This window comes from Lepidothrix coronata, unplaced genomic scaffold (genome assembly GCF_001604755.1).
Source record: "Lepidothrix coronata isolate B3197 unplaced genomic scaffold, Lepidothrix_coronata-1.0 Scaffold68, whole genome shotgun sequence".
NCBI classification, from domain to species: Eukaryota; Metazoa; Chordata; class Aves; order Passeriformes; family Pipridae; genus Lepidothrix; species Lepidothrix coronata.
In genome coordinates, this window is record NW_016690248.1 from 2,056,568 (window position 1) to 2,068,651 (window position 12,084).

Here is a 12,084-nt window from a genome sequence, read left to right on the forward strand (position 1 = left end):
TTGTAAAGTCAACCCTTCCACACAGGGTCTTTTATTTTTTTGGAAAGGAAAGCTGTGAGAGTGATGCTTTCAGATAATATTTGACATGGAAGGAGAAAAAAAGGAAAGAAGAAGTCCTTGAGGACTCATTTTTCAAGGGAGCAAAAGTCGGTTGGAGGGGTCAGTGGTTATGGATACCCGTGGACAAAACAGATACCCAGAGCACTGACAATAAGTGGTCTGAATTGATTATATTTTACCATATGCATTTGTTGATATTTCTTCAGCTTTATGGAGAACTCCACTTGGTCGAGCTCCAGAGGGCTTGTCTGTAATGGAGAGCTTGGATATCTTACTGTGCAGTGAAGGGCAGAGTCAAGTGCAGACAAAAAATATCTCATGATTTTTCTTCAGATATTAAAGCACCTTGTAACTTTCCCAGCACAGTTCCAGTCACCCAGTGCTGCTCTTGTGGTTCTTGTTTAAAAACTATCCTTTTTTTCCTTTACCAGGAGCACCAGTAACTACCAATAAGTGCTTGGCATTCATTACAAAACATTTTTCATTAAACTAGACAAAATCAGTACACTAAGTAGGAGCCTCACAGAAGGAAGGATCCTTTCTATGTCCAGCTACATCCATCACTATAGAGATGGCACTGACATACTGTAATTTTATGTTTTGACTTTGGAGTCATATAGCACAAAAGGAATAAGATATCTTTTATCCTGACATCAGTTTCCATATTAGTGATCAAAAAGGAAAATCTGGACATGAGAGCTGAAAGGATTTTGGTTGTAAAAGTGCCTGGAAAACACACAGAGCAATTACTACATAGCCACTGCTTTCCCAGAACTGAGGAGAAATTCATAGTGTATTTTGCACTGTTGAATCCTGCAGTCTGAGTTGTAATCTTGGCAGGTTAAAGAGTCTTTTTATAATGACAGAACATGTTAGGAAAACCATTTGGATGTGTTTGCAAATTCTGTTCTCACTTATGCAGGAGTGACCTGGGAGGTGTCACTGGGAATGAAAATAGAATGTGTTCCAACAGAAGTTATTTGGATGCTGTGGTTGTCCACTCCCAGGCCATGTAATTTTGTCTGCAGTTGTAAAAGGCAGATAGACCTGCAGTTTCATTACATTTGCTTTTATGCCAGTTTAACTGCAAACAAAATTGTCTACTTGTATAGTGGTCATATTTTGAAAATGGAAGTGTTAATAAATATGTTAACTTTTTCATCTTCTACCTGACTCTATAGTCTGGGTCTCTGAAAACACTCATCCATGTGTAAGGTTGGAGTTTACAATACCAATCATGGAAATTAGCTAAACTGCTTGTGGGGCTCAGGTCACATAAAAACTTATAGAGTGTAAAAGAAGTATAAAGAACAGTATTTTTGTGGCTTTTGCAGTTTTTATTGTGCACTGAGACTACATACCTGAGGTTCTCTAGCACTCAGATAATTTCACAGCCAAGATAAGGATGTGATTTGGTAGCTCGTTTTGTGTGGAGTTCTCCGTAAAATCTAGGTCTGTTTTACTGCAGAGCCATCCCTCCTAAGATACTTAGCCACAGAGATGTTCAGAGTGGAAGAATTAACGAAGTGCTTGTTGAATGCATACTAATACCACTTTTTCTGCATATTACTTTAGTAGCTGAGATTTTCATAGGGATTTGACACTGCTTTTACTTCAGAATTAAAAGATCTGCTGGGCTTGGGTTGAGTGTTACTCTTCTGCATTTCAATCAGTGGTCCCTGGCTTCATTCCCCATAGGTAATGCCAGACTGATTTTTTTCTAACTCACTTTTATTTGGTTTAGCCAATGGCTTGTTTTGGGTTTTTGTAACTGTATACTTCATAAAGAACTATTTCCTCTGTAGAGTTTTAGTTACAGTTTGTTTTTATTGTCTTTGTTGAAAAAATATTGTTTTCTCTTTTTTTCTTTCTTAATTGCATAAAAAGGTTATTAATAGACTTTCCCTTTCAGAACTGGAAAATACCGAGAAAGGCATTTGCTCACACTTTCCGAATACAAATTTGCCTCTGAATTGAGACCAAATATGGAAAAATTTAGAATGTTAGGTGAATATTTTGTGTAGTTCTGAGCAGTTGGAAACAGCTGTTTAGTTCATAGAATGTTTAAGTTGGTGGGTTTAAATTGTCCATGAGCTATGCAAATAAAGTTGGTGGGAAGTGATTGAGGAAAACAATCTATGATCAGTAACTTTAAATTATACCAAAGGGTTCATCCACTGGAATGGAAAATTTTCAAGGCGTTTTCGAATGAGAAAAGATTGAAAACTGTTGATAACAGAGTTTAATAATGTCCCATTTAATTTTGTCACAGTTCTAGCTTATTTCACTTCTAACAGTTGTAAAGTTTAGTTTTATGACATTTGCTGTTTTAAAAAGCAGTTTAACAAAGCTGTATTACAGTGATGTCTGTGATTCACAGCATGCAGACAATCATGCTATGTTTTCAGTGGAAGCAAATAGATTGTGCTTGTAACATGGACATTATCCCAGTGATAAACTGTCCTGATAATGTTATGGCTAGCTCTCATTCTTACATCTTTGGTCTATAAAACCTCTGTAAATGAAGCTGTAGAGATGAGGTCTGCAGGACCTGAAAAGGCTGGAAACAGTAAAATTAGTGCTCCTAACTGTTGAAAAAAATTATCTCATACAACAGGACAACAGCATCTGCTGGTACATGTAAACAGTGAAGAATGGCACCAAATTCCACATCTGTGCCCTTACACTCAAAATCTTTTTTGTGTGCAAAGATGAAACACACATTACATCTAATAAGAAGTAGTTGTTGTTACTATAATTAAAGTCATTAAAGCCTAATCCAGGAATCATTTCTTGGCCCAATCTCATAATTACTGGTAAAGAAATAATGCTTCTGTATAGGGGAAAGTCTCAATAAATAACAATGTGGTAAAATGCACTGAATACACAAAGGGTCTACCTCTTTATCATGCTGTAATGCTCACCCTTTTCCTCCTCCTCTGGATCATAAGGCAGTTTCATTCTGCTAGTAGGGATGTAGAGGCGTTTCAGCAGTTGTCAGCATCCAAAAGACTTCAGATACTGAAGGATCTGAATATCTGGGGAATATTATGTTCACGTTGATAGTTTCTTCTTCACTCTAGGATCCACTTGGAGTTGTTTTTATGCTTTCTGAAGAAGCTTTTAAACTTGGCTCTTCTTCAGTTGTCTGCAGCTCCATGTTACAGTCAAATGTATGTGATACCTTACATACATACTTGATCACCCTAAAACCAGTTTTGTTCAGCTTTAAGTCTGTAAGCTATAGCCACAGTATCTCCAAGTGCCAGCTCTGCACCCTGTCTCTTTTTTATCCCATGCTTCTACTCCATTGTATGTCTCCATGTCTGAAGGCCTCTGCTATGATACCAGGCCTGTATTTTTCTACACTACATCATGTTAAGAGTTGTAAAATGATAATGGCACCATGCAAAGATTAAAGTGAAAACAGATTAGCCACAGACATGCAGTGCTGTTGGAAAAGTTGTTGTCCCAGCTAAACCAAGTTTAATTTCAGGTTAAAACAAAGTTGCAAGCAGGTCAACAAAAGTTGAAACAAAGAAAGCCTAAAAAGCTTAAGTGCTCAGAGTTTGCAAGCCTCTCTACAGGGCTTGTGGCTGGTCACCAGTGATGGCAGTGTGGTATTACAGGGCTACAGGGTAACAGTGCTGCAAGGGCCAGCTGCGACTGGCAACACACTGTCTGTTGTGTTACTCCCAGACCTTAAATATGGAGGTCTGGGTGTGATGCCCAGCTCAGAAAGTTCTCAGGATGCTTGTCATCTGAATCGGGTAGTGCAAACATGGAGATGCCTCACAGAACACCAGTACTGCTCATTATGCTGTTTGTCTCAGTCTCCAGCACTGCTTGCTCTCAGAGAGAACCTAGGCTTGATTAAACTTTTGTTCTGACCCAGTCTGTAAATTCAGCTTTTGGTCCCACCCTTTTGCCAGTAGGTACTGCCTCTCTGGCAGAGACAATGGATTTAGGAACCTGTGCCCACACTGAGATACAGTTCAATATCTTAGTTTAACCTGTTGCTGAAAGTGGCTTTGATAAGATGATGGACTGCAAACCTGTGTGACTGAAATGCAGCTACCTGTTCTTATCCGAGTCAGAAGAGCAAGACAGGTAGCTGTGGGCAGAAACATCATCTCTGCTGCCTTGCGGTGGAGGTTTGACTACTGAGGTAGGCAGCATGGTTATGAATTTCTGATAAGGTGTGGTGGGAGGCAAGAGGAATTAACAAAAGTTAGTGTCACTGTTGCTTGCCTTAGCATGCAAAAATTGAGAGTCAAATATATCAGTCATAAGAGTGAGTTAGTCATGAACTTTAAGAAAGGAAATTATTTTGGGATGCATCCTTCACATTTTCAGGCTTTTCTGTATCCATGCAAAATTTGCTTTTAAAAAAGGTGAGGTTCAGATAAACTTGGCCTGTAGTAACACACCAGTTTTATGAGGATGTTAGTGCTTGGAGAATTGACAAAACTCTGACATTTAAGTTCATATTTTGAGCACTGAGTGCTACAAGGAACTCAGCACTGAATATATGTCCTTTGTCTTTGTGTAGCATTTATATCTTCTTTGTAGTCATTGCTAGCATCCCTGCTGCAGTTTTTATTTAAAAAAAAACAACTTTTGAAGCCCACTAAACTACGTCAGTTCTAAAGATTGATCAGTACTAGTTGATGAAAATAAACCAGTAGATTTTGGTTAGAATTACTTGAAAATCCACGGCCATACCCTATAAGAGTCTTATAAGAATTCTTTGAATTCTTGAAATTCTGGACTAAAATGTTTATTATTTATGATCTGTTACTAGATGAGAATGAAAGAAAAGAATGTTGTTGCAGAATGAAGTGTTGCATAAGACATACTGCAGCTACACAAGTACTTTTTACCGTCTCTGTCTGAACAGACTGCTTTAACCTGTAGAGTGTTGGAGTGAGGAGACATGAGCTTTTTACATAAGTACCTGCAACATTTTTAGTTTTCCATGGATGTTCATATGTTTGCTCATTTTACACATGAAACCAGTCAGAGCAGTAGGTTGGACTCGATGATCTCGGAGGTCTTTTCCAACCCAATCGATTCTATGATTCTATGATTCTATAAATATACCTTTAGTTACTCTTACCAAACTTTATTCTATCTTTGTCTTTTCTGTCTCCAAGCTAACATAATATCCACTATAAGACATTTATTTTCTATAATAACTCCTTTGTTCAATCACACCTCAACAAAGTGTTTCGATGAGGCTGATAGTCAAAACTGGGAAACCTTGGGGGAGTTTTCACAAATTTCAAATTCTTGAAATACGGTGTTCTAATAAAAAACTACTGATCTTAACAACAAATGTAATGATCACAGTGATTTGTAGTCAAATTCCTAGAAATGTCAGTGAGATTTGGTCTTATTTCCTCTTATGACTCTTCAAAGACGTGCAAGCAACTTCTGGTGTGATTTTTTTTTTTTGTATGTCATGTTTACTTATTCCAGTTTTGTGCTACTGATTTAGGGTTTTTAAATTCAGCAATCAAATATGGCCAGTTTCAATATATTCCAAATATTTTTCCAGTATGTTTTAAAATCATCAATGGTTGTCAATACATGTGATGGTTCCTACATGGTTGGGTCTCCTTAGCTCTGCTACAAGTTAATCACAGAATGGATCAGGTTGGAAAGGACCACAGTGGGTCCTCTGGTCCAACTTCCCTGCTCAAGCAGGGCCATCCCAGCGCACATGGCACAGAATTGCATCCAGATGGTTCTTGAATATCTCCAGTGAGGAAGACTCCACAACATCTCTGGGCAACCTGTTCCAGTGCACAGTCACACACACAGTAAAGTTTTTCCTCTTACTCAGGTGGAACTTCCTGTGTGTCAGTTTCTGCTCGTTGCCTCTCATCCTATTGCTTGGCACCACTGAGAAGAGCCTGGCTGCATCCTCTTGACACCCTCCCTTCAGATACTTACAGACATTGATGAAGTCCCCTCTCAGTCGTCTCTTCCTGAGGCTGAACAGACCCAGCTCCCTCAGCCTTTCCTCGTAGGATAGATGCTCCAGTCCCCTAATCACCTTCATAGCCCTCCTAGGCCTGCTCCAGGAGGGAGCATTACATGTCTCCCTCATCCTGAAGAGCCCAGAACTGGACACACCACTCAGATGTGGCCTCACAGGGCTGAGTAGAGGGACAGGATCACCTCCCTCAACCTGCTGGCAATGCTTTTCCTGATGCACCCCAGGATACCATTGGCCTTCTTGGCCCCAAGGGCACATAGCTTGCTTATGAACAGCTAGTTGTCCATGAGGATCCCCAGGTCCTTCTCCACAGAGCAGGTTTTCAGGAGGTCAGCCCCCAACCTGTCCTGGTGCTGGGGGTTGTTCCCCTCGAGGTGTAGGACTCTGCACTGGCTTTTGTTGTATTTCAGGCAGTCCTCTGCCCCTCTCTCCAACCTGTCAAGGTCTTTCTGAAGGGCTGCTCACCCTCTGGGCTATCAGCCACTCCTCCCAACTTTGTGTCATCGGTGAACTTGTCGAGGCAGCCTCTGCCCCTTCATCCAAGTTAAACAATACTGAGCCCGCTATTGAACCTTGGGGGACACCACTAGTGACAGGCCTCCTGTAACTTGTCACAGAAAATATTTTGAGAAATTGGTCAGACACTGAAGCAGCACACTCCTTCCGTTGTATCTTACAGGGTGATCTTACTATTAACCCACAAAGTAGGACTGTCATTAAAAAAGATTTCTTTCACAGGGACAGCTGTCCCACCGAGGCGTTGAAACAGGAACAGTGGTGGGAGGCGTAGACTGTTGTTGGCCTGGTTGGAGTTACATGCCTATGCTTTCAAACTGCCAGCATCCCACCACTTGTTTACATGACTCCAGAAAGAAATGTAGGAAAGAACTGTGCAGTCAGGATCCTGGCCTGCAGCAACCCTCTCTCCCATTGATTTAGAAAGGTCAGGGTAGACAAACAAATAATTTTATGTTCCAGGAAGAAGAAATAAAAGCAGCACAAAGGAATCAGATATCTGGGGAAAAAAATTACTTCGTTTGAAAAGACATCCAGTATCATAGCCATTAGACATAGTCCAGGCATGCAATAATAAGAAAAAAAAAAGATATATGGATCAGAAAACATGCAGAAAACACAGTTCAGGAGTACAAAACGAATGTTGATGGAAAAATATGCACCAGCAGATTTGCATTAGTAGCATAAAACAACTCCAGTTTTGCTATGCTGCCTAAATCTTAGTAATAACCTTTGTGGAATACTACTCCCACACTAACATTTATTTTTAATTTTCTAAATACTTCACACACTTTCAATTCCTGAGTCAGTTGAATGTCTTATTGAAAACACATATGCTAGAGAATTTCTCATCTTCAGATGCTACTGTATATTTTTAATTGATATAAACATTTAAAAGAGTAAGAGTAGGAATTACAGCAAGTCAGAACAATGCCATATGAAAATAGAGAGTGCTTGGGAGATTTTTTGGGGGAGTGCATGTGACCTAATGGATCATTCTTCCATGTGGGAAAGTGTAGTGTCAGGAAAGTAAAGTTTCAGCTGTGACCCTGAGGTGCAGTCCTGTTGCAAGAGTGAAGGTCAGTGGTTTCAGGGCAGATTGTCAGATCCCATCACACATATAGAGGACACTGCTAACAGTAGCCCTGTAATTCCTGGATTGTTTTGACCAGAATACATTAGCCTTAATTGATGCTACTGTAAAGTGGATGAGTATTATTGGCAGATAAATCAGATAGTTCCCTAGACTTTTTGTTGTAATCCAAACTCGACCAAAACTTCAGATTACGGGTCTAGTTTCAGTGCTTTTATCCCTCTGTGATGTCTGTGGTCCCCTCGCATTGCCTATATGTTGGAGATTATTTTGCTGCCATCCATCTGTAATCAACAGTATGTATGAAATCTTTAATAAACATTGTGTGTCTGGTTCATCTTTATTTCAAGTCATAAGCTGTTGCGGTTTGGGTTTGGAGTTTTTTTGGGTTTTGTTTTCTCCTACCTTTGTTCCCCTACCTCATCCTTTCCTGCAGCAGGAGTAGCTCCTTTAGAGGGGGGGTTAAGCTCTTTGTTTTTTCCAGTTAGAGCAGTGCTGTTTCTGCATTGTTAGCTTCATGGTTGTGATGAAAGACTGCTTTAGAAGAGTCAGATGTTAGGAGAGTGTTCAAAAGACCATAATTCAGAAATGTGTTTCCACTCCAAACTCCTCAACAGGAAATACGGGCTTTTCCATGTTTGTATAGGCAGTGTGAGAACCCCATGTTATGAGGAGAGAAGTCATCCCATGCATAGGAAACTTCACCACAATGTACCCAGCATGTTTCTTGTGAAGAGGGTAAAGGTTAGTTTGGGGTAAAGACTGTTTGTAAGCTGTTTCTGCTGGTAAAATGACAGAGGGGGCTGAGAGGATTGCACTTCAAACTGCTCTATAGCAAGACTCATCATTTTCTAGGGCATTGTGCCATGCTCAACTTGATAAAAGCTGCTCTGCAAAGTGAAACAGAGCTGTGCTTTTTCCTTGTTGGTTAACAGACGTGTGTGCTACAAATGTTCAATTCCACTCCTGGGTGTGTGTATTTTTGTACTCATAGAAGTACTGAAGAAATAGAAATACTGTGATGACAAGTGAAATTAAAACAATATCTCATTAAGAAGAATGCTAATTGTATTTCATTTGTGAATACAGACAAATAGTCTTAATTTGCACAAAGAATTAAGTGGCCTAAATTGCAGTTTTCTATAGAAAGTACTTAAATATATTAAAGAGGTAAAATTGGATTTTTAGATTGAGTTTGCTGAAGTTCCTAGTGGGGAAGGACCAAGAAAAAATTCTGTGACTTACATATTTATCTGTAATTAAGTGGGATCTGTGAATGGAAAAACAAAGAGAAACTTTCTGATGCAGAAATGTCTTTTTATCTAAGTATCGCTGAAAGGTTGCATTTGGGGATTTCCACGCTGTACAAATACATTTATTGTATCTTGTGGTAGTTGATTTCATTTTCTTGTGAAAGACTTTTCCCTGTTCTTGCTGAGGTTACCTACTTGCTCAGAATGCTCAGGTGGGCTTCAGAGAGTGACAAGATTCTTCAGGCCAAACTTCATTGTCCTTGGTAATCAAGATTCTGGTGAGTGGGAGAGTGGGATGTTAAACCAGCTTGTGAAGGACACCTGGACTTAAGAAGTAGACTGAGAGGGGAAATACGACCTCTTTGTGGAGCTGACAAATTAGCACCTGCTGAGTATGTTTTTGGTGGGGAAGTAACATCAGTGGGAGGCAAGGGTTCATACTGAATGCTGGCATCACTTGTTTTCTTTTGCCTTCCCATGGACATAGTAAGAGGGATGACCTAGATCATGGAGTGAGTGGACTGAAACTCTATTACACTGTCAACCTATGGATCTGCAGTGGACATAGTCTGTGTTACTGTCCCCACAAGTTTGGCTGGAAGGATCTGACTCGAGGTGTCACAGCCTTCATTTTTCCTGTTTTGATCTGTGCGAGATTCAGGACATTCACTCTCTCATTAAAGGAGAGAGAAGAGCAAAGTGCATGTCAGACTGTGCAAAAAACAGCTCTTAATCTTAGTTGGTCTTAGCAGACTTTTGCTGGAAACTGCTGTCCTTTGAGCTGATATTTTGCTCTTGGGTTGCCTCTGTAGCCAGTAGTAATAGGGTTGATCCAGGCCCTCACCTCAGATCCTTTCATGGTTGATGAAATCCTTGCATCTTCTTTGAAACAGCTGTTAGAGGTGGGTTGCTGGAATTACTGAAAAATTGAGTTTGAGCCAAGATGGCAAATTTTGTTTCACTACCAAGGTTTTCTATCATTGGAGGTAATAAACAAATAATAAAAATTCCCTGTATGCTAGTTATACTAGAGATGGTGCTCTTACATGAAAGGCAACATAATCATAACTTACCATAGTCTGGCATTTCATCCTTTCCATTATTTTGTCCATATTGATTACTGTAAATAGGATGTTAGTTGAAAATCTGGCCATGCTGCAAGTCCAAAATACTGTTTCAGGCAGTATTCACGTTCACTTTTTTGTGTGTTGTTAAAACATTTTCAATCAGAGAAACTTTTTATTAAGATGTTATTTGAAGAATGCAGTTGGCTGATGTTTCCAAATGGATTTTTCAGGAAGAGAAACCCTAATTTGAAAGGTTCAGGGAATACACCTTACAGTCTGGAGAGTCAAGAGAGTTGTAAAAGTAATTACAGTTCAGCAAGTACCCCGAAACTACTTTTTCACTCCCTCTTGGAGATGATGGTAAATGTTTAGTAGGATTACATCCCCCTTTTTTCTTTCCTCTTTTTTTTAAGCATTAAAGAAATTGTCGGACTCTCCCTTTTTCTCTATTATTTTCTTCATGTCAATGTATCAGTAACATTTAACCTTCCACTGCTGTTGCATTTTCTGCTTTGGCACGCCAGTCAATAACAGGAGTATCCTCTTTCTCCTGCTTGTTGATGTGTGAATGGGAAAAAACCTGTTTCTTACAGTTTGATCTCACCTAACATGTTTTTTTCAAGGGGTAGTTTGGCAGAGGTTTTGGGGTTTTTTTCCAAAAAGATAACAGACCATTTTGCATTTTGCTAAAACAATTGATGAGATAAGGAGAATATTAGCTTGTAGTTGTACAAGCTAATCATCCAGGGTTTATTCTAGGGTGGAGATAATCATAGTTTTTGCTTGAGATGCTGCAAGCAGTCAAGAGTGAGACCAAATGTCTCCAAGTTTCAAGCCTACAGGACACGAGGCCATGCAGCTGAGCAGGGTGGCATTTGCTTCCCACAGCCAGCTGACAGGACTGAGGGTAGCAGGGCGGAAGTGGCATCTGATGAAGAGCTCTTCTTCTGCTCATGTGTTTTTGTGCTAATAGAGCACCAAATAAACATTCACATAACAGAAGGGACCCTTGTTCAGAAGCCTTTTCTGAACTGTGGACATGGCCATTATTGGTATTGGAGGTCAACAACAGCTTCGGATGTTGCTCTTGAAAATTGAGCTTGCAGCAAAACTTCACGAAGTGCAAAGCTGCACGTATTGCCAACATCTGCTGTCTACAGTAATAGTAAGGGCAAAGTCAAAAGCTACATGTAGATGCATCGTGCCCATCTTCAGGATAGTTTGCCTGGACATGAATTACATCAGCCTTTGGGATTGTTGGCTGAAGGAGTGGCACAAGTTCATTACTATCCATTAAGGTACCATCTTGGGAAACTATCTGGTGTGTTAATACTGCCTTTAATTTGTTAGGAGTCCTATCTCCATTGATTTTTATCAAAAACATGATTATAAAGTTGCAGTTGTTAAAAGGGTTGTAATTCAAGCAAGTGATCAGAGCAGCTGTTGCTTGTGTCTGTCAGTCCAGGCAGTGAGTAGAGGGAACTAACTCATCCCTGCCTGAGCAAGCACAACTGTGGGAGGGATCCAGTTTGCCCAGATGCAGCATCAGGCCTAATCTAGTCATCTAAATTCTTTCTATAATTAGAGAAAGAGAGGTAGCTTCATGAGGTGACTCATCCCTCCTACCTTGGAAAATGATGACTCATTCACTGGAAGTGCCTGTGTCTCACCATTGACTATGCAGAGAACCTGGGCAGTGAGCTGAGATCAGATACCTGCCTCCTTTGTAGTTTAGGTGGAATAAAATCCTTTCTGTAAGTGGTAAGAGCTCATACCTAAGTTCTTAAGCAGTGTGGGGTAATTGATAGGGCTGGCGATTAAATCAAGAAGCTCAGACTGGGCTTCCCCGTCTCTTCTGTTCTAGTATGGCATAGATGGGATGTCTTAAAAGACATATCCTGTTAATGGAAGTGTACTTGAATGAGGTGGTAGCACTAGCAAATACAAACCTTCAGTTAACCTGTAGTAAATTTAAAAATAATTCATTTTTCCTGTTTGCTTGTTGCCAGCTGTTTATAGAAGCCTCCCTTACATGGTAATTTCACCCAATGGAGAAAGATCCCTACATCCTAATCTTTGGAACTTCTGTGT

At 40.0% G+C, this 12,084-nt stretch overlaps 1 protein-coding gene across 15 annotated transcripts in view; it reads left to right on the forward strand.

The window, feature by feature from the left end:
* Positions 1–12,084, forward strand: part of INPP4A (inositol polyphosphate-4-phosphatase type I A) — a 124,613-nt gene that overhangs the window by 61,234 nt on the left and 51,295 nt on the right. The gene's annotated exons all lie outside the window — the stretch shown is intronic.